Below are 23,567 nucleotides of genomic sequence, written 5' to 3'. Positions count from 1 at the left end.
GTAACATTGCTTCATTAAGATCATTTGAAGAATAAAGTGAAATAGCCATCATGAAACATTTGAATTAACAGTACAGTTTCATTATAGATTTCCACTTAGCCTTTTCTGCTGAGAGAGACATTCAGGGCATTGAAGGTGAATATGATTAGCTCTTATCATCAGTAACCCAGTAACAAAAGGGAAGTTTTTAGAATAGGCAATGCTTCATTGAAAGTGGCCAATGAAACCAAGTTAATTGTACCATTTAAGAGGGAATTAGAGCACTTGAAGAGGAAAAAAAAACATTTAAAAGTCAGAGAAAAGGATAGGAAATGGGATTAAAGTAGAAAGCTGCAACACACACAGCGCTGTTAGGGAGGGCGTTCCAGAACTTTGACCCAGTGACAGTGAAGGAACGGCGATATATTTCCAAGTCAGGATGGTGATTGTCTTGGAGGGGAACTTCCAGATGGTGGTGCTCCCATCTATCTGCTGCCCTTGTCCTTCTAGATGTTGTGGTCATGGGTTTGGAAGGTGCTGCCTGAGGATCCTATGTGAGGTTCTACAGTACATCTTATAGATGATACACACCGCTGCCACTGTTCGTCAGTGTTGTAGGGAGTGAATGTTTGTGGATGTGTTGTCAATCAAGCGGGCGTTTTTGTCCTGGACGGTGTCAAGCTTCTTGAGTGTTGTGGGAGCTGCACTCATCCAGGCAAGTGGGGAGTGTTTCATCACACTCCTGACTTGTGCCTTGTAGATGGTGGATAGTCTTTGGGGAGTCAAGTGGTGAGAAACCCATTGCAGGATTCCTAAACTCTGACCTGCTTTTGTAGCCACAGAATTTATATGGCTAGCCCAGTTCAGTTTCTGGTCAATGGTAACCCCCCCCCAGGATGTTGATAGTGGGAGATTCAGTGATGGTAATGCCATTGAACTTCAAGGGGCGATGGTTAGATTTTCTCTTGTTGGAGATGGTCATTGCCTGACACCTTGTGTGGTGCGAATGTTACTTGCCACTTGTCAGCCCAGGCCTGGATATCGTCCAGGTCTTGCTGCACTTGGACACGGACTGCTTCAGTATCTGGGGAGTCGTGAATGGTGCTGAACATTATGCAATCATCAGCGAACATCGCACCTCTGGTCTTATGATGGAAGGAAGGTCATCGATGAAGCAGCTGAAGATGGTTGGGCTGAGGACATTACCCTGAGGGACTCCTGCAGTGATGTCCTGGAACTGAGATGATTGACCTCCAACAACCAAAACCATCTTTCTTTGTGCTAGGTATGACTCAAACCAGCAGAGAATGTTCCCCCTGATTCCCATTGATTCCAGTTTTGCTAGGGCTCCTTGATGCCACACTCGGTCAAATGTGGCCTTGATGTCAAGGGCAGTGACTCTCACCTCACCTTGGGAGTTCAGCTCTTTTGAACCAAGGCTGTAATGAGGACAGGAGTTGAGTGGCCTGGCGGAACCCAACTGGGCATCAGTGAGCAGGTTATTGCTCAGCAAGTGCCATTTGATAGCACTGTTGGTGACCCCTTCCATTACTTTACTGATGATGGAGAGTAGACTGATGGGGCGGTAATTGGCTGGGTTGGATTTGTCCTGGCTTTTGTGTACAGGGCATACCTGGGCAATTTTCCACATAGCCGGGTAGATGCCAGTGTTATAGCTGTACTGGAACAACTTGTCTAGGGGTGCGGCAAGTTCCGGAGCACAAGTCTTCCATACTATTGCCAGAATATTGTCAGGGCCCATAGCCTTTGCGCTATCCAGTGCCTTCAGCTGTTTCTTGATATCACGTGGAGTGAATCAAATTGGCTGAAGACTGGCATCTGTGATGCTGGGGACCTCTGGAACAGGCCAAGATGGATCATCCACTCGGCACTTCAGGCTGAAGATTGTATCAAATGCTTCAGCCTTATCTTTTGCATTGCTGTGCTGGGCTCCTCCATCATTGAGGATGGGGATATTTGTGGAGCCTCCTCCTCCAGTGAGTTGTTTAATTGTCCACCACCATTCACGACTGGGTGTGCAGGACTGCAGAGCTTAGATCTGATCCGTTGGTTGTGGGATTGCTTAACTCTATCACTTGTTGCTTATGCTGTTGGCATGTAAGTAGTCCTATGGCATAGCTTCACCAGGTTGACACCTCATTTTAGGTATGCCTAGAGCTGCTCGTCACATGCCCTCCTGCCCTCTTCACTGAACCAGGGTTGATCCCTTGGCTCAAGGGTAATGGTAGAGAGGGGGGTATGCCAGGCCATAAGGTTATGGATTGTGTTCAAGTACAATTCAGCTGCTGCTGATGGCCCACAGCGCAATACCATTCAGGATATTAGATCATAAAAAGGACTTTTCCATGCAATTCAAAACTTGTAAAGTTTATTGCTTTGAAGCTTATTTTAATTATAATTTAAAAGTATAAATCTGCTTACAGGTAGACCTTGCACCATGGCATATCTTTGCTTTAATAGCTCGAGCTAAGGCTTATCTGGTTATACTTATTTAATGCAGAGCTAGTGTGTCAAAAACACATTTTTACGGAGAAAATGTAATGTACAAATTAAACCAATCTCTAAAGCTGCACCTGATTTAAAAAGAAATGAAAAACCGACTTCCAAAGGATAAAGCAACATTTTTGTTGAAAATAATTGTAGTTATTGTCTAAGCTGATACATGCATTCTTTCCAAGTACTGTATGCTTCTTTTGATGTTTTGCAGTGTCAGAGAAACAGGGCCTCAATTTATTCAATTCATTTTCAAATACAATGCACCAAAATTAAATTTCAAAAAATACTTTCAATAAAACCCTAGCACTTCTCTACTCTAACATCCGATGCACAAATCTGCACTCGGGTGTCTTGTTGGCTTAATTGCTGATGTATTAATGCAGTGGATACCGACACATGTATCCCAAACCCCCATAAAAAGGCAACAGCAAGGTGCCTTACAGCTAGTTGTTTAAAAGAAAACAGAAAAGAATAATCTATTGTGTTCTTCAATAAGCATAGTAACTGTACAGTGCAGACCACGCCAAAAGAATGATGAAAATCCAATGTTATAAATTAAAAGGGTTCAGTTAACTGTTACGACAAACATCAAACCACTCTTCCTTCCACTTTTTACTGCTAATTTTCTTCCCTCCTTACGAATGGAAGGTACTAGCTCATCCTGGAGTATGGCGTATCTCTACTCTTCATGTGCAAGCCTCAACAGTGAACACTGGCAGGCTTCTGAAGCGGGGGTGTAACCTTAGTTACCACTTAAATATATAATCATGACCTTGCTATGGAGTCAGGAAATTGGAGCTTGTGTAACGGAGGCTGAAGACAGAAGGTGCTGATGGCAGGTACTGTCGAATTCTAATGTTGGAGGCTTATTAACATGTGCTGTGTAGCTCTTGCATTCAAAAGCAGCGGAGCAGCTGAGTCTTTATACACAATGCTCAAAATCGGATCTGGGAAAATACACCGGTGGATTGTCACTCCACTCTAATGTGAACAAATAAAAATAAAGAAAAATTGGAGTAAAATATTCAGCAAAGTAATGAATAGGCAATGGTAAGGGCTTGGCTGACCAAAGAATTTGTGTTCTCAGTGCACAAGAAATTTGACCCTCAAAGAGAAAATCTAACTATTTATTATGGCATCACATAAAGATATAGAGACCCGAATTATAGCATCACTTCCATTAAATCCACGGATTTAAAAAAAACTTCACAAAGTAAAGAAAATGGATAAGAAGTTTTGATCGTTTCAGGCAGGCACTGGGACAGCTAACAAACAGCAGAAAAATTAACAACGTGGTGATTTACTTAAAATAAATCAAAAACAGAAAAATCCCGACATTAAGCATCAGGTCCTCAGCAACTGGAGATACCAAAGAAAGTAATTCCAACAAAAGGGCTTGAACCTAAAACATTCATCCACCTTCTCTTTTCACATATGCTGACAGACCTTGTTTTAGTTGTACAGTGCTAACATGCTTTCTTAGTCCATAGCATGGATTGATTTATTATAAAACAAAACATCTTTTTTCAAACAAGTTGCAAGAACTGGTTAACACACAATTGGTAACCTGGAATTGTAACTATCTATCGCGTTTAAAATTCCCAACACACACACACACACACACACACACACACACGGGACAACAAATAGGGTCTCTGCAGAGATTGGTGGTTGAAGAAAAAACTTTATAAAAAGGATAAAGTTCACAGGGACGCTGTCAATCTGGTGCTCCCTCCTTACTCCCTCTACCATAGCAAACTCAGAAAGCAACCCTCTGGCTCGCCTTACTGGAAGTGTACATTGAATTGCCAAGTTACATTTTATATTTATTAGCATTGAAGATTATGTTGGAACCATATCTGCAAGAGCTGTACTTACTTTAAAAATTTGGAAGGACATTGCATTATTTGGACACTTGAGAACTAACTTGTTTTTTTTTAAAAGGAGGTCATAAGTTCACCTTGGACTGGAGCAAGCGTGCCTTTTACAAGAAATAACCTGACCAGCTTGGCACTTGGGCGGGTGGGGGTGCCTGCTTGCTTATTTGAACTGCAATTACTTTAATTGATGTAAAAAAACAGCTGTCAAGACAAAGGCCTGGCAATTTACTAGAAATCACCTGATGGAGGAGATTTATGTTTTGAACTGAGTTGGGAATGAACTGAGAAGGGGAAAAGCTGCCCAGCTCAGGCTCTCCTTGCCTTGCTTGAAATACAGTGTGGTTATTAGTATCCAGCTAGCAATACTCATCTCAGGGGAACTTGTCGATATTTGGAAAGCTCAGAGACTGAGAAAAGGAGGATTGATTCGGCTCTATTTTCCTCCATGCTGAGATTCCATTGGTGAGAACCTCCAGACATCGACTGGGATTAGCGATCCATCTTGCATGAGGGCGCACCAGATTGACAGCGTCCCTGCGAACTTTATCCTTTTTATAAAGTTTTTTCTTCAACCACCAACCTCTGCAGAGACCCTATTTGTTGTCCTGTGTGTGTGTGTGTGTGTGTGTGTGTGTGTTGGGAATTTTAAACGCGATAGATAATTACAATTCCAGGTTACCAATCGTGTGTTAACCAGTTCTTGCAACTTGTTTGAAAAAAGATGTTTTGTTTTATAATAAATCAATCATTCTGAGTTTATTGAAAGAAGCCTGGTTAAAGTCTCTTTTATTCTGGGTCTAACAGTAGCGAAGGCAAATAATTGACATTTTGATGAGTGAATTAAACTTTTAAACGAATGGTGCGACCTGTGGAGTGGTGGCGCTAGAGAAACAGCGCAGCCCTCCTATCCTGGTTGTAACAATTAATGTGACCCCTTCTCAGGTCATTCCCAACCTAGTTCAAAACAACAAGTTCAAAACAACAAGTTCAAAACATGAAATCACCTGATGGAGGAGATTTCAGTAAATCACCAGGCCTTTGCCTTTAAAACTGTTTTTTTTTCCCCATCAATTAAAGTAATTGCAGTTCAAATAGGCAATTAGATGCAGAGCATGAAAAACTGCATACTTCAAATAAACACAAAAGCATCATGTGGTAAGAGGATTACCAAATACAATGGGAGTAATGTAATGGTGTAACGATGAAGGCATTGCACTAACTCAAGTTCCACCAATGGTTACAACAGCCAATTTGCACACAGTGAGCCCATTAAATGCACAAAGATGAAAGGCCAGTTAACCTATTTCAAGAGTATTGGCTGACAAACCAATGGAGGCCAAGCCACCAGAGAACCCCATATTTTTTCTCAAATATTGTCATGCACCGGGATCTTGGTTCAAAGTTACAACCAAATAAAAGCTCAAGAGACCCATCAGCAATACCTTAGTCATCAGATGAAGAAAAAGATTCAGATCATCCCAGTACAATTGGCTCTGCAAAGCTCCCTGACCAACATTTGAAGAACCTTTATTAAGGCCAATTAATCATAGACTATGGCAAAAGTAAGTGATCACTCACTATTATAGGAGAGTTTTGGAGAATGTCAAATCTCTTTACAACACAGAGCATTTGAAAAATAAACTTTAATTTCACTGCAAACTTGCACACCTCAATTCACCATTCACACGAGAACTAAAATAAAACCTAGAAACCCGAGGCTTGTTTACATACTTTTAATTTTACATTTCTTTAAGTGTGCATCAAACTTCCGTGGAGTCTTAAGACATAAAGCTGGATACTATGAATTTGAGCTGATTCTATACATTTAGCCATGGTACAGTACAACGGACCTATATCAGAGACTATATAGAGACAGGAACACTCAGGTTGGAACCACAGGATTCCAACTCCAAGGTAATGAAACTCATGATAAATAATAACAGATCAGATTTTGTTTTTATTTCAAATTTCCAGCATCCACAGTGTTTTGTTTTTTTATGAAAATCAAGAGTTTGGATTTATTTAAAATTGCAAATTTTCCACCAAGCCACATGGTGGAGCATTTTATGGAAGCAAAAATGTTTTAATCCAGACATAGAAATAAGCAACCAGTTCCTTCCCACAATATGCACCTGGTATCAGATGATTGTAGAGTGCCTTTATAGCAGCAACAGAGAAGACACTGGCTTCTCCACCTTATTATCAGGGACAGAAATGTGAGGTTGTAGTCAAGCTGTATGGAACAAAAGAGAAACAATTTTCACTATGTAAAACATATACTGCATATAATAAATGGTACTGTATTGTCCAGGCGCCAGTCTATTTGACAAAGAAAGCATGGCCACTGTTCTTTGAATGCACAGACACCTTAACCCGATTATTGTTGAAATAAAATTTTCCATGTTAGTCAGATTTACCTTTTAATCACTTGTTAATGCTCCAGAAAATCCTACAGTGCCCTTGAATACACAGCTTCACTTTTAAAGCGTAAGCCTGAGCACTTGTCATCTCAGCTCCCAGGAACTGCCACTACTACACTGCTGTTGCCAGCTGAAGTTTTGTTTTCCATACCATTAAATGAAGATTACAGAACAGGTTTTTACATCAGGAAAACATGCAAGATCATGAAGACTTTCTGCTCTGTTTACACATGATCCTAATCTTGCATTGGAGAACTTTCAGATCCACTATCTCCAGTTAACCTTTTGATTTTCTGGTTGCAAATCCACAAGACTAGATTTTCATTTACCAATTGCCAGTTACAAAACTGGTCTTCAAACAGGGGGTCCCTAGTGCCTTCAGATTTGACTGATTTACTGGCACGTTATGTTGCGACATACAATATAAGTAAGGCAAGTTTCCTGCTGCTTACCTCTGGGTAACAGACAGTATTGTTCAAGGAAATGAGAAGGGATCATTCAATTTTGCTAATACTTGCATGATCCCAGGGGAACAACGTTCAGAAATGGTCTCCAGTATGAACTGATTTTGCAGAGGGTCTCTGGATGTGCAGAAACATCTGTAGGAGTTTGCACAAAGAAAAAACACATGAAACCCCTCGAGATACAGGAGCAACATTGTACCCAATTATTCGTCGGTGGGAGACGGGCATTTCATCTATTCAAACCTTTTGTTATATTTTTATATTATTTGTAAAGAGCTAGGAACTAATTATTATGAGAATGTGCATGTGGGGTGCCACATATTACTGCTGCACTACCGTCAGGTGCCAGGTAATAATGTCTCAGTCTATCAGTCCACCAGCTACATGAAGAGCAGCAAGAAATACACTGGGCGAAGTTCCAGCATTTTGAAGTTAAAGTGTGCTTATTTCTAACTTATGGAAGCCAGAAGACATAACATGGTAGCAACCCGTAAGTAGAAATCCAAACATTTTAAATGTACTTAATGCTGAATTAGGTTGAAAAAGCAACCCAAATTAGTGCTCGAGAGAGAGGGGAAAAACTGAGTGAATCATGCCAAAATGAAATGGCTGCTGTAGCAGCAATGATCGCACAGCTACAGCCTACGATGAATTGTGATGCTGCTGATGTCATAGAGGCATTTAAAGTTTAAACAAAAGTGCAGACTGACAATCAGTGGCTTTCTAAAAGGCACTAGCGAAGAGCAAAGGGTCAGCTACATCCTTTTTGGGTGGAGAGAAAGGGTTAAATTCGTTTAATAGCTCGGAGCTGAGTGAAAACGACAGCAGCAACCCAATTTTTTCAAAAATGCAGCAAACTTCTTCAGCCGAAGTCAAATCATCGAATCTACCAATGTGAATTTCAAAGCCTGAGGCAGGAATCAGGTGAGCCTGGTGACAATTTCCTAACAAGACAGAAAAATACAGCCGGAAAATGTAAATTCAAGGACAAAGATGAAATGCTACTAGGTCAGCTCATTTGGGGCTCTGCGCACTCAAAATTTAAAAAAAGGTTTAATCGGAAAGGACAAACTCACAATATCAGGTGGTGGAAATTACCAGGCAAATGGATAAACAAATGAAGCATCTGACTACCCGAATGGCTAACTTTCATTTCAGTTAAGGAAAAGGCAGCAGGGTTATTGCAGTGAAGGAACAGCAAAAAAATGCACACCAGACAGACAGAAACATGTGCAAGAGATGTGGACAACCACAAGTTCATCAACAGAAGGAATTGTCCCGCATTTGGATCAAACTGCAGAACTTGTGGAAATCCAAATCACTGGGGAAAAAAAAAACGTGCAGAACAAAGAAAAAAGATGGTAAATGATTTATCAGAGGCAGGTCAACAGGGCGAACGAAAAGTAAAACAAAACCAAAACATTTATACCCTGGAGGATGATAATGGGCAGAATCTTGCCCCTTGACGGGTGGGTTCAGTGGGAGAGGTCGGGAAGCGAGGCCGGAAGGCAGTTTCACACTGGCGGGCCGATTAAGACCCGCTCAGTGTGAAACGCGAGCAGCAGTGCTCAGCGCTGCCCGTGCAGGCAGGGAGTGCGAGCAGGGCGAGCGTGAACTTTACGCAAGTGCACACTTCATATCTCCCTGAGGCACAGAGCTGCCTCGGGGCGATGGAGCATTTTTAAAAAAAATTAATACAGAAATAAATAATGTAATAAAACAAGTCCCTGCTCAGGTGACAGAATCACATGAGCAGGGACACGTTATTAATTAAATTTTTATTTTTTATTTTATTTTTATTTGCTTTAGGAAACCTCATCCCGCCCGTGAGGTTTCCTGAAAATTAAGCAAAGGCTGCTTTAATTTAACTCAATTGATAATTTAATGGCCTTCGCAGACCTTCTAATTGTTGGCGGGCGCGCTGCTGACTCCGGCGCAACAGCACGTTGACATCAGGGCGCTCGCTCGACATTAACGCGTGTCGCTTTCTGCTCGAAAGGGATGGGACGCGCGCCCACCTGCTGAGCTCAAAATGTTGCCCCGTGAGTTTGAGGACACAGTAATCATTGGAGCCATACAACTGCGTGAAAAGGGCTGGCTGCAACAATCCCCAGAGAAAAGAAATTCACAATACCATTCAGGTCAGGAAGATGAGTGAGAAACAAGCGCACAACCTTTATCTTGTGTTGAGCATTTGTGAAGAGCTGCAGCTTATCTCAGCAACTATGAGGTGAAGGAGGTGACAATGATGGTTGAAGGTAGAACATCTGATCAGGAGCAAGGAAGAATTTTTTTTTAATTTATTTGTTCACAGGATGTGGGCATCTCTGGCTAAGCCAACATTTACTGCGCATCCCGAATTGCCCTTGAGGAGGCGGTGGTGAGCTTCCTTCTTGAACAGCTACAGTGCAAGTGGTGTAAGTGCATCCATACATTCCCAGCCTCTGCCCTGCTCTTGTAGCTACAGTATTTATATGGCTGGTCCAGTTCAGTTTCTAGTCAATGGTAAACACAGAACGTTGATAGTGGGGTTTTCAGCGATGGTAATGCCATTGAATGTCATGGGGAGATGGTAAGATTCTCTTTTGTTGGAGATGGTCATTGCCTGGCACTTGTGTGGCATGAATGTTACTTGCCGCTTGTCAGCCCAAGCCTGGATATTGTCCAGGTCTTGCTGCATTTGGATATGGATTGCTTCAGTATCTGAGGAGTCACGATTGTGCTGAACATTGTGGATTTATCAGCGAACATCCCCACTTCTGACCTTACGATGGAGTGAAGATCATTGATGAAGCAGCTGAAGATGGTTCGGCCGGAGACACTGCCCTGGGGAACTCCTGCAGTGATGTCCTGGAACTGAGATGATTGACCTCCAACAACCACAAGCATCTTCCTTTGTGCTAGGTATGACTCCAACCAATGACGAGATTTCCCCCTGATTCCCATCGATTCCAGGTTTGCTAGGGCTCCTTGATACCACACTCAGTCAGATGTTGCTTTGATGTCAAGGACAGTCACTCTCACCTCACCTCCGGAGTTCGGCCCTTTTGTCCATGTTTGGACCAAGGCTGTAATATGGGGTCAGGAGCTGAATGGCCCTGGCGGAACCCAAACTGGGCGTCAGTGAGCAGGTTATTCCACACTCAATATTCAGTACTATTGCTGGAATGTTTTCAGGACCCATTCCCTTTGCAGCATCCAGTGCCTTCAGCCATTTCTTGATATCACGTGGAGCGAAATTCGATTGGTTGATGACTGGCATGTGATGCTGGGAACTTCAGGGGGAGGCCGAGAAGGATCATCCACGAGGCACTTCTGGCTAAACTGAATGCAAATGCTTCAGGCTCATCTATTGTACTGATGTGCTGGGCTCTCCCATCATTGAAGATGGGGGTATTTTTTGAGCCTCTTCCTCCAGTTAGTTGCTTAATTGTCCACCACTAAGCCCAAGCCTGGATATTGTCCAAGTCAAGCAGTCCATGTCCAAATGCAGCAAGTTCTGGACAATATCCAGGCTTGGGCTGACAAGTGGCAAGTAACATTCACGCCACACAAGTGCCAGGCAATGACCATCTCCAACAAGAGAGAATCTAGCCATCACCCCTTGATGTTCAATGGCATTACCATCACTGAAGCTTGACACTGTCTAGGACGAAGCAGCCCATTTGATTGGCACCACATCAACAAGCATTCACACCTTCCACCACCAACATAGTTACAGCAGTTCCCCTCCAAGTCACTTACCATCCTGACTTGGAAATATATCACCTTTCCTTCACAGTCGCTGGGTCAAAAATCCTGGAACTCCATTCCTAACAGCACTGTGGGTGTGCCTACACCACATGGACTGCAGCGGTTCAAGGAGGCAGCTCACCACCACCTTCTCAAGGGGCAATTAGGGATGGGCAATAAATACTGGCCCATCCAGCAAAGCCCACATATCGTGAATGAATTTTAAAAAACATCCACGATTGGATGTGGCAGGTCTGCAGAGCTTAGATCTGATTCGTTGATTGTGGGATTATTTAGCTCTGCCAATCGCATGCTGCTTCTGCTGTTTGGCACACAAATAGCCCTGTGTTGTAGCTTTAGCAAATTGACACCTTATTTTTAAGTATACCTGGGGCTGCTCTTGACATGCCCTACTGCACTCTTCATTGCACCAGGTACAAATCTGGCACAAATCTGAATCTGGTACAAATGTACCCAGTGTTTTGATGAGACGGTGGACATTTCGATGATTTTGAGTATCACATCACTGTCAATGTCGCGATGAAGCCAGTGATTCATCGCCCATGTGAAGTACCAACAGAACTGTAAGGAAGGGAACTCCAAGAGATGGAAGAAAAGGTGATCACCAGAGTCACCAAGCCTTCAGATGGGGTAAATTCCATCGTGAGGCCAAATGGGCAGCTTAACGTTTGTCTGGATCCCAAAGATCTTAATCAAGCAATAAAGAGGAATCACTCCCCTATTCCAAAACTGGAAAAAAAATCACACCAGCACTGGCAGGGCAAAGATTTTCAGCAAAGACTGATAGCAGAAACGGCCACTGGAATGTGAAGTTTGATTAGAAATCTTCGCCGTTGACAGTCCTGAAAAAGTCACAACCATCTCTGAGATAGAAGCTCCAAGAGACAAGAAAGAGCTGAGAAGTTTCCTTGGCTTGATCCAGTCCATGAGTTCTTTCATACCTCACATGTCAGAACACAGAACAAACCCGACAAGAGCTGATGAAAGACGATGCTGAGTGCCTGTGGTCAGAGTCACACGAGAGGAGATTCAAGAAACTCAAACAAGTTGCAAGCGGCAAGTCTGTCATACTATGACAGAAAGAAACCTGTCACACTGCATATAGATGCTTTTACAAAAGGACTGGAGCATCCCGAGTACAAGAGGGTAAACCCCAATACAAGAGGTAAATCTTTGGATACATTCGCATCCATAGCTCTGACCTCAGCTGAGACCTTATACATCAAGATGGAAAGAGAGCTTTTGGCAGTCATGTGTGGATGTGAAAAGTTCCATGCATATCTCTTTGGGAGAAAGTTCATAGTGGATCATCGTCCAGCAGAGCAGCTCTACAAGAAAAATCTGCGTAAAGCACCAGCAAGAATGCAGAGGTTACTCTTGAGGCTTCAGAGTTATGATTTCCCTCTGAAATACAAGCCAGGAAGAGGAACAGTGCTAACAGATGCCCTATCTCGGTTGTCACAAAAGCAAGAAAAAACATCAACAACACTGACAACATCACTAACCAGTGAGACAACAATACCAGCATCACCAACAAGTGGTACAGCATCAACAATGTCACCAGCAAGTAACACAACATTGGCAACATCAAGCAGAACTCCTACAATGCCAGCAGCAACATCGCCTGTGCACCGTGCCAACTCATCAGTGAGAAAGGGAAATGCCAAATCTACAAGATAGGGCATGACATCCTATCACTTAAGCCATACCGTGAATAATGATTTACTGAGGGGAAATAAAAACAAGCTATAAAAGTCTGGTAAGGTGTCTAGTTTATTTTTAAAAGTCAATTGTTAATCTTCTTTAGTGTAGAAAAAAAATTAACAATTGGAACAATTGTATTGATATAGAGCCATTATATTTTTTTTTAAAAGAAAGAGGGATGTTATATTGTTATATTATTTATAAAGAGCTAGGAACTAATTGTTTTGAGAATGTATATCTGGGGTGACACATCTTCCTTCTGCACTACAGATGTGTGTCGACTAACAATGTTTCAGTCTCATTCGACTTACCGACAAGGAAAACAGCAAGCGACACACCCGATAAAGCTCCTGCATTGAGCTGAGAGTGTGACCACAATAATAACTCCAACCCAGAAGTCCTACTGATAACCTTTGACCTGCAGAGGACAGAAACCTGTACAGCACGCACGGCATTTCTGCTGACCTAGTCAAGTCGCAGAATGAAAGATAGGTTCCAAAGTTAGTAATAACAGTTCAAAAGTAAATTAAACTGCATTGAAAGTTATGGAACAAGAGCTATTTCCAGCACTGGTGAAGTGTACACACCTGAAAAAGTCAACTGAACTTTCACAGGTGCTGCCAGACTTATTTTTGTTTTGAATTCCCAACATTCCCTGTTCTTTTCCTTTTGACAAGAGCCACTATGCTCCAATAAATTACGACTTCTGGAATTAATAAGGACAGTTGGAAAGAACATTTTCAAATCGTACTACAGCAACACTCTACCGATTTTTGCAATCAGCAACTGAAGAGCAAAGCACCAACGCCAAGTGCAGAGGAGTGAAAAATTCCAGAGCATCGCACACACAATAAAGACTGAGATGCATGGGTGATTTGGCCAGGTCCCTGTGCGGCCACAGTGAATGCCTGGTCACAAGTTCAAGACTCACAACAGTACAAATGAACACTGAATTCCTTTGAACAAAAAATAATGTTTAAAAATATGCTATTTAACTGGTCTTACTAAAACACCAAATTTAAAGAGAAAAATCCATTCTCCCCGAGAAGCATATATTAACTAGGAAGCAAATCACTTACAAGATGAATTACTTGCTACATTAGATTTTAGAGAAACTCACTAAATCAAACCAGTCCAACACTGGGGCATACATCAACTTTTCGTGGGCTGAACACAGTCATTTCTCTGACAGTACAGCAGGGCAAACAGCCAGAGTTCATGTACTCTGCACATTAAGTACTGTATTAACACTCTATTCAGGCAAAAGCAGATATACTGCAAATCTACAGGAGTGCTTTCCTTTACTCGAGCACACAATATTTATTAATCCCCGCTGGCCGTCCTTCAGATTTGACAACATTAACCAAATACTTAACAGCTCGCATCAGTAAGTATCCCTGTGTTTGTAGCCACTTCAACAATCAAGGAAAATTACAGCACAGAGGGAGGCCATTCACTCCATCCTACCCCTGAATTTTTTCAGGGTTTGAGGCTGATTGGTCCCACAAAAATTTTTTTCAGAGTTGGCATTTCACCATAGGGTCATACGGACTCGAAACGTTAACTCTGTTTCTCTCTCCACAGATGTTGTCAGGCCTGTTGAGTTTTTCCAGCATTTTCTGTTTTTGTTACTAATTCAAGTTAATAGCTTAAAGATTAAATTTGTGGTATAGCTCTATTTTATTCTACGAAAAAGGTGCTACTGCAAATGTAATCTTTAAGCCTCTGAATATTGAAGCAAACTGCATTACAGTGGGGCTAACCTTTGGTCATCCCTACTTGCTCTCTTGATAGTTTCGCATCTACTCCTTTGTCTGGTTTCATTTGTAAAACAAGACCAATCGGTTCATCAAGCCGGATACTTTTTACAGGCCATGAATGACTCTTCAAACACAAATTGTGCCCAAATCATTACGATGTTTAGCAAGCGTTTTGTAGAGTTTATCCTCGCTGGAAAGACAAATCAAGCAAAACCCAGGCATACCTTCCCAAATTTTAAACAGGGAGAGGAATAAGTTTGTTTTTTATGTTTTTTTGACTTATGAATATATATATATATATCATATATAATATATATGAATTATGTTTTTTGCATAATTTTCTCACAAATGGAGTCACAAGCCAGTGTGCAGGAGTAAGGGAGGTATAGAAAGAGGTCCCACAAAAACTGGTTCTGCCCAAGATGTATACTCTGCTTGCTATCTGTGAATTAAGAAACCAGGCTGCGGCTCAGGTGACAGAATACTAACCATGGCACCATTAAGTAGGAGGCAGCGGGGTGAGGGGTGGGAGGAAGTGGGTGATGGCCTTGGGGGTGGAGAAAGGAAAACAGCAGAATAGAAAGATTGCAGTCATCGGGAGCCTGATAATCAGGAAGAGAGATAGTGCCCTCTGCAGCTGTGACCACGTGTCCAGTGGGGTGTTTTGCCTAACTGGTGCAAAGATAAGGACAGCTCAGATCAAGTGGGAGATGATAGCACAGCGGTAATGCCAACAGACTAGTAATTGAAAGGAAAACAAAAATAGCTGGAAAAACTCAGCAGGTCTGACAGCATCTGCGGAGAGAAATACAGTTAACGTTTCGAGTCCGTATGACTCTTCATCAGAACTAAGAAATATAGAAATGAGGTGGAATATAAGCTGGTTGATGGGGGGTGGGACAGGTGGAGCTGGATAGAGGGCCAGTGATAGGTGGAGGCAAAGAAGAGATTACCAAAGATGTCATAGACAAAAGGACAAAGGGGTGTTGACGGTGGTGATATTAGCTGAAGCTGTGAAAGCCCAGGCTAATGCTCTGGGACATGTGAAAGCCCAGGCTAATGCTCTGGGACATGTGAAAGCCCAGGCTAATGCTCTGGGACATGTGAAAGCCCAGGCTAATGCTCTGGGACATGTGAAAGCCCAGGCTAATGCTCTGGGACATGTGAAAGCCCAGGCTAATGCTCTGGGACATGAGTTCAAATCCCACAAAAGCATCTGGTGGAATTTAAATTAATATTAATTATAAATAAATTTGGAATTGAAAGCTAGTTTCAGTAATGGTAGCCATGTCAACTATCATCGTTTGCTGTAAAAGCCCATCTGGTTCACAACTGTCCTTAAGGAGAGGAAATCTGCCATCCTTAATACCTGGTCTGGCCTACATGTGACTCCAGACCCACAGCAATGTGGTTGAATTTTAACTGCCCTCTGAAATGTTCATTTCATGAGCAATTGGCGTTGGGCAACAAATGCTGACCTTTCCAGTGACCCGACATCTCATGAAAAGAATAAAGAAAACAAAAAACTGGTGAGGAAATTGGAAAGGGAGGGGGAAGGCCCCATTGTCATGGTCCATGTTGGGACCAATAACATAAGGGAGAAAAGTGAAGAGGGCTTACTTAGGGAATGTTAGAAGTTAGGCACTGAATTAAAAACCTCATGGACATTAATCTCAAGCTTACCACATGAACTACAAGCTCAGGGAGAGGAGAGATCAGGAAGTTGAAAGCGCAGCTGAAAGACTGGTTCAGGAAGGAGATGTCCAGCTGGGACAGGCTCCACATGAACCAGTATCCTATCAGAAAGGACATATCGGGCTGTCATTTGAACTTTAAATTTGTAAGTTGAGGGGCATGGGGATGGGCAAGTGTGGTGGGTGCACAGAGTGGGGTAGAAATCTGGAGAAAATAAGTCTGAAGTCCTCTCTAGGGACAGGCTGGGAGGCAGGGGGCCTGTAGGATGGTGAGGGAAGGCAGGGGTGAAGTGCCCTTCACCTTCTCCCCTCCCCCCATGATGGCATTTTACCAGCAGCAGAAAAGGTGGTGGGTGGCCCACAGGCTAATTGAGCCACTTTGGTTACCAATTAAGAGCCTCTTCCCATCACCACTGGCAGCTCTTGGAAGGGTGGGGGCTCTCATCATTTAATTGGACAGGAGCTTGACAACAATTAACTATTTGCCATATGGGGCAAAAATGCAGCCAAGAGTCCCACAAACAGCCAGTGTGGGGTTACTCCCAGCTTCCATGTCCATCACAGAGGCCCCTGGTGCCCTGACTAAATTCTGGCCATTGTGTGCAGGACTCCTTTCTTACCCAGTAAGTTTAAAGCTGAACAAAAGAAGGAGCACTCTAGCGAGAAACAAGCCTGAACAGGTAAGAGAAGTAAATGTTATCTGTGTTTGTAGAATGCTTTACTGTTTATATTCCTTGATCACTGAATTTCATAGTTTTCCTTTGCCTTCCTAATGTTGTTTTTGACATTTATCCTAATTTTTTCATGTTCTTTTCTGTCATCTGCTTCTTTGTTGAACTCATGTCATTATTCATTAAATGCTCGTTAACCCACTGCAATCCTTTTAGATACCTGATATAGGGTTTGATAGGGTGGGTGTAGAGAAGATGTTTTCAATTACAAGATGATCAGGACTAGAGGCCATAAATTTAAAATCGTCATCAACAAGTTCAAGAGGGAATTCAGGAGAAACTTCTTTATCCAGAGATTGGTTAGAATGTGGAAATTGCTACTTTAGTGGGTAGCTACGGCAAATTCGTAGATGCATTTATAGGAAAGCCAGGTAAATACATGAAGGAGAAAGGAATAGAAGGATATGTTGATGGGGTTATCTGCAGAATGATGGGCAGAGGTTTGTGTGGAGAGCAAACACCAGAATAGAACTGGTGAGCAAAATGGCCTGCTTCTGTTCTGTAAAGATGAAATATCACATTCTGTATTCCTCATCCGAGATCAATCGCCTTTCTTAACATGACATTTCAGTCATTCCTAGCAGCTCAGAAGCTATTGTGTTCAACACAGAATTCGGTTATCTTGATTTGTATCTGTCCTTATTACTTAAAATTCCAATACAAACAAGACAGTCATCTGGGAAAGACGTTTGGGAAAGCGTTAACTTGAAACAGCATCAGCACTATTCTGACAAGCAGCTTACCATCTGAAACATTAACCTTTTCTCGCAAATGCTGAAAACCTGAATTAAACAGAAAATGATGGTAATGTTCAGATGCTAATAGGCGTGCAAGGTTTCTGACATTTTCTATTTTCATTTCAGGTATCCAGCTTTTGCTTTTTTTTTTCCATTTCTAATGTTTAATTCCCTGACGCTTCTCTTCCGGGCTTTGTAAAATGCCGGCTCCATTTACGATTTCCATTCATCTCCTTCATTGTATTCATCATCAGTTATTACTGCACCTTCTTCTTTGCAACTCTGTGTATGTCAAAGTCCATTCTGACAGATAATATTTCTCAACATTTGCTTTCAGCTCCAATTCACACTATACTGATTCTGACTGAAACTCTTCCTCTCAGGTCTACATTTGATAATCATAATCCTCTATTCGCTTTTTCCCAATTCATTAATTGTACCCCTCTTTGCCATGCTTCTTGATACAAATGATCTAAATTCCTCTCACTACCAGCTTCAGTTCAATCTATACTATTGCTACCTTGGTTACTCTGCAGTTCCATAGCATCCTCTGTTTAAATGTCAGTATTAACTCAGTGATGTCATTCTTGCTTCCAAATCAGAAGGCGGGAGGTTTAAGACAAAAACAGAATTACCTGGAAAAACTCAGCAGGTCTGGCAGCATCGGCGGAGAAGAAAAGAGTCGACGTTTCGAGTCCTCATGACCCTTCAACAGAACTGAATAATATTAGGAGAGGGGTGAAATATAAGCTGGTTTAAGGTGGGGGGGTGGGGGGAGAGAAGTTGGGGGGGTTGGTGGTTGTAGGGACAAGCAAGCAGTGATAGGAGCAGATAATCAAAAGATGTCACAGACAAAAGAACATAGAGGTGTTGAAGGTGGTGATATTATCTAAACGAATGTGCTAATTAAGAATGGATGGCAGGACACTCAAGGTACAGCTCTAGTGGGGGTGGGGTGGAAAGACTAACAGGGCATTACAGGTATAGATTTAAAAATAACGGAAATCGGTGGGAAAAGAAAAATCTATATAAATTATTGGAAAAAACAAAAGGGAGGGGGAAGAAACGGAAAGGGGGTGGGGATGGAGGAGGAAGTTCAAGATCTAAAGCTGTTGAATTCAATATTCAGTCCGGAAGGCTGTAAAGTGCCTAGTCGGAAGATGAGGTGCTGTTCCTCCAGTTTGCGTTGGGTTTCACTGGAACAATGCAGCAAGCCAAGGACAGACATGTGGGCAAGAGAACAGAGTGGAGTGTTAAAATGGCAAGCGACAGGGAGGTTTAAGCTCCACTTCAAGGAACTGAAAATTTGCACTTCTGTACAGTACTGAGAGAATGCTGCACTGTTGGAGTTGCCTCTGCTCCTCAGGTGGATGCAAAAGATACCACATTATTATTCAAAGAATAGGAAAACTCTCCCAATGTTGTTGCCAACATTTAGCCCCCAACAAGCACCTAAAACTGAAGATCTGTCATTTATATCATTCATGTATGTGGGAGGTTGCTATGCACAAGTTGGCTTCTGTGTTTCAGTCAGTACGACAATGACTACATTTCAAGAGTACTTCATTTGCTTCAAAACACTTCAGGATATCTTGAGATTGCTACATAAATGCTAGTCTTTTTTTTTTGCTTCACCATTATTTGAATGGAAAAAAAAATGTCCTTTACATCACATGGAAAGCTCAACCAATTACTGGGTGCCTGACAATCCTTTGATCTCTCCTCCCCTTCACTTTCTTCACATTCCATTTTTGCCTCCCACTGGCTCCTCTCTGGAGAACTTCTTTTCAAAAAAAAGGTTTAACATAATTTCCAATCTTCCCCCCTCTGGCCCTGAAGAATCTGGTCTCAGCAGAATTATTAGCTTCAATGCCAACACCTCCATAAAGAAAAATTTGCAAATATATAGAGCTCAACGTTTTATTTTATACTAAGCTCTTTGTCTGCCAACTTTATCACTTTGTTTTCGGTCCCCTCGCAGATTCAACCAATTCTCCCATCGACAACATCCCTGGATCCTCTTCTTCTGGACTCATTGCATTTCTCAATCTTTCTGTTGAGAACCACTATGGCAATACTAGCTGTTTGAATTTCTGTACACTCTTTACTTCTATCTCTGTTTTATTTGTTGCAATCCTAACATCATTTTGAAGTCAGCTGACATACACAGGGCTGTGCTGCAATGATCTGTACCTGAGCAACACAACTATTGACTCCTCTTCCAATTTCTTTCTCGTCTCTGATCCCACAACCCAACATCAAAATATAATTTCCCGGATGGCCAAGACCTAATCGCTTGGGTAGTTCTCTACCCGCCATCTTCTCAAGATTTACAAACAGGCCTGCCCGAGCTGGAAGATCCCTTATCTCAGTTTTCTCATCTCCAAACAAATTAGTTTCCTCTGATCTTAACTTTAATCTCTCTCCCTCATCCAGATTCTATTCGCCTGCATCTCCAATAATTCCGATTCTTGGTATTGCTTTGACAATTTCAGTTTCTTTTGCCCCATTAACCCCTCATTAAGACGGCCGTACAATCCCCTTTATACCTCAAACGGTCACGAGGATGATGCTTTATCCTTAGACTTCACTCTTGAACACCAAACTAGTTTCACTCTGGACAGATTCTCTTTATTTCATGCACAGCCTCCAGTATCACAATGAATCCACAAGCAATCCAGCTGTCATTATATTTTTATAGGATATATATGGCACATGCTACATTCCAGTTTATCTTGGGCCTCCTCCCTGACCTGTTCCTCCATTTCATTGCTGGTTTTAGTATGGATTCCTGCTTTCACTTCGTTCCGAAAAATTTCGCTGATGCTGCTTCCCACTTTGACCCATCTCTCTCCTACTCCCTGGACATTTCTTTCCCCTTCAGCCCCTCCACCACCCGGTCCCCCACCTAAGCCCCTATTACCAGTGCAGTTACTCCAACAACCTGGATTCTGCACCTTCACCTCCTCCTTCCTGAAAAAAAACTCCTTCACTTTCTCCCATCTTTGACCTTGTATTAGAATAAGTCCTGATGAACCAAAGGATGTATTTTCTCTTAGTATTTCTACCATTTTCTGCATTAAATTGAATCATTTTATTCAAGTGTCTATTACAGTTAATCACTGTGGCAAAACGCATATCAGGAATGATTTCAAGACACTGCCTGTGTTTATCTACCTCCACGTCCTTCTTATTCTCCCGTCATTTGAATCATATTCAGATACATTTGTCAACCTTTCTCCTCATGGACATACTGAACAATGAATTCTCGTACGAATGAATTATCTCACTTCACGAGTGCCATATACTTAAAAAACATCCAGTTAGATTAAGCAGCAATAAAATTAATTAAACTTCTCTTATTAAACTTTTGGTTGTCAGTTGAAAACTCCCTTCAGACCATCAGTCTCATAGATCCATTTGTTCTACAACATCGCTTCAGTAAAATAAATCATTGATTTATCTGCAGAGCATTCTAGTTTCCGAGGGATTCAGATAGCAGGTATGGGCCCTTCAAAGCTTCAAACAACTAAAACATTTTTAATGGAGCAGTATAATACAAAATCTCTAAATTACATCTTGCCGATCTTTAGGGTATGATTTCTGTAAAATGAGAGCTTTGGTTTAATACTTTGCTAATTTTGTTCCATGTTGTCATGTTAGCTTGAAAAATTACTCACGACCAGCACTAATGCAACTAAACAGGATTCCCCTGCAGACATGTCAGTGCGGGTACATAATCTAATTATCTTACTCGACTGACTTTATTTCACCCATGCCCTCAACTTTTATTACATACATCCAAGTCTTACAGTCATGGAGTTTATGTCAGATAAATGTGCTGTTACAACAATTGGTAAACTTAAGTTTTGACAATAATTGACCTAGCTCATAAAATCAGGAACACCACTGAGTAAAATATTTCCCATCAACTATAGTGCTTAGTAAATATAGTAATTACCCAAAAAGGTGGGACAAGATTTTGTTAACAATACATTTACAACGTTAACCCTAATGCTGAGCAAAGTTACGAGCACCACGGTGATAAATTTTAAAAATCAGTTTAGCAGCTTAGAGCAGAGGTTAGAAGAATGAATATTAATAACCTAATTGTAAATTTACTTCCTGAGCATTCTTGCCCATTTGGAAGCATAATTATAGTCAGCAGTCTAAAGTATTTGAAAACAACATAAATCAACCCCAGTGTCAGTAAAGAACCACTCCTGTGCCATTTCAGACATCACAGAAGTCGTATTGCAGATCCTAAGCATAGCCATACAATCTTAAAAATTTTAGCACAGTTTCTTGTTTCAAATCAATGAGGGTTTCTGTGTCCTCAACTCTGTCTCCCCTCTAGGAAGACGAAACGCACTATTTGAGAGAAATAGAATATGGTGCACATTTAGTGCAGAAGAATAATTCAAGGCCAAAGTTCAAGTTTTGATTATTCAGCATTGAAGCAGTTATGCTGTAATCCCATGCTATTAGGAGGAAGCTGCAGAGATAAAAGCTACAACACTGTAGCCCCAATTCTTCAACCCTCATTCTTGAAAGCATAGAATTATAGCTCTGGTCCCTGCCTGAAGAGTGCAATTCTGAACATTTTCACCTATGCATTACACTTTCTGTTCCTTCTAGCAGCACCCCTCCCCCCGCCAACCCTGTGTTTTCTCAACTTATTAAACTTCCACTCTTCTTTTTACTTTCTCTTTTTCTTCATTTCTTCAGCTCCGCCATTGCTGGAAGCCGAAGGAAACGTATTTCGTCGGCAGCTGACTCAACCACCCTGCTGCCTGCTGGGAAGCGAGGTAGGTCACAGATGCCGAGACTGCGCAATTCAAATTGAGCAGTGTCAGAGGACTGGGGAAAAAAATGTCAATTCCATCCCTGGGCTTTTGTGAGAGGCTTGAGTTTTTAAGTAAAACCTTTAAATGAAAGCAGTAAAAGATACACAAAAGAAGATTCAATCGCAGCCTGCGTGTCTCAGGGAGGATTTTTCCAATCTTATTGGTTAGCCAGCCTCCCCGCTGCATGCCCCACTCACCAGCGCCAGGTACCCCTGGGACAGGATGCCACCATGGATCGGAAACCAAAAACTAGAATTCTCCGCTTACGAGCCTGAGAGGAGTCTCTGGGCAACTGGACGCAAGGTGAACAGTAAAAGCCATTCCTTTGCTGCTTCACAAAAAATCCAGGTGCCCGTTGTGAAATATTTATGCGCCTTCATGGGAAGCAATGAATACGAAACTTTTTTCTTGAGAAATTGATTACTTTGAGTTTCAATTTCCCTTGCCTTCAGCCGCTGTCACTGCTTCCCACAAGCACTGTTTTATACACTCACCTAGTCTCCACCACCCCGACACCATGCCAACATGCCCTAGCCTTTCCCATGAAACCCAATTGCCCCATTACGGTTGTGCAGGGGCATCACCTGAATGTCTTGTCGTAATGTAGTAAACAGCCTGTAAGATTTTTGAATGGGACTGGAATCACAGCATCACGACACTCACTCCCAGGAATACTTGGAGTGCAACTGCGATTCCAGAACTCAAGTCAAGCAGGGATATTAAAGGTCCTTGGACAAGAAGGTGTGTAACCACAGCTTTAATCAGCCATCCTGGACATAGCCTGTGCTCCTTTCCCACTCTTCCATTATTTTACTGTTCAGCCTGCTTCCATTCAGCTTTCCTCAGGCCTTTATAGTTTCCTACTGCACCCCCCAATGACCCCCCACCCCCCAATGACCCCCACATATAACATATGTAAAGCCCTAGCATACAGCACAGAAAATAGGGACCATATTTAACCAGCAAATGCCAACTTCACATTCTTCTGACAATTAGTCAATTATCCAGCTCTCTGCCATTGAATCTGTTAAACTGGCATCCACTCAAATGCATGTATTGTAATTGTTTATAATGGTGCTAT

The 23,567-nt window shown here is 42.0% G+C and overlaps 1 protein-coding gene across 6 annotated transcripts in view; it reads right to left on the bottom strand.

Moving 5' to 3' along the window:
- The window catches only part of dtnba (dystrobrevin, beta a), a 461,468-nt gene that overhangs the window by 389,213 nt on the left and 48,688 nt on the right, over positions 1 to 23,567 (bottom strand). The gene's annotated exons all lie outside the window — the stretch shown is intronic.

Source organism: Cetorhinus maximus, chromosome 5, assembly GCF_964194155.1.
Source record: "Cetorhinus maximus chromosome 5, sCetMax3.hap1.1, whole genome shotgun sequence".
NCBI classification, from domain to species: Eukaryota; Metazoa; Chordata; class Chondrichthyes; order Lamniformes; family Cetorhinidae; genus Cetorhinus; species Cetorhinus maximus.
This window is presented reverse-complemented; position numbering and strand designations above follow the sequence as displayed.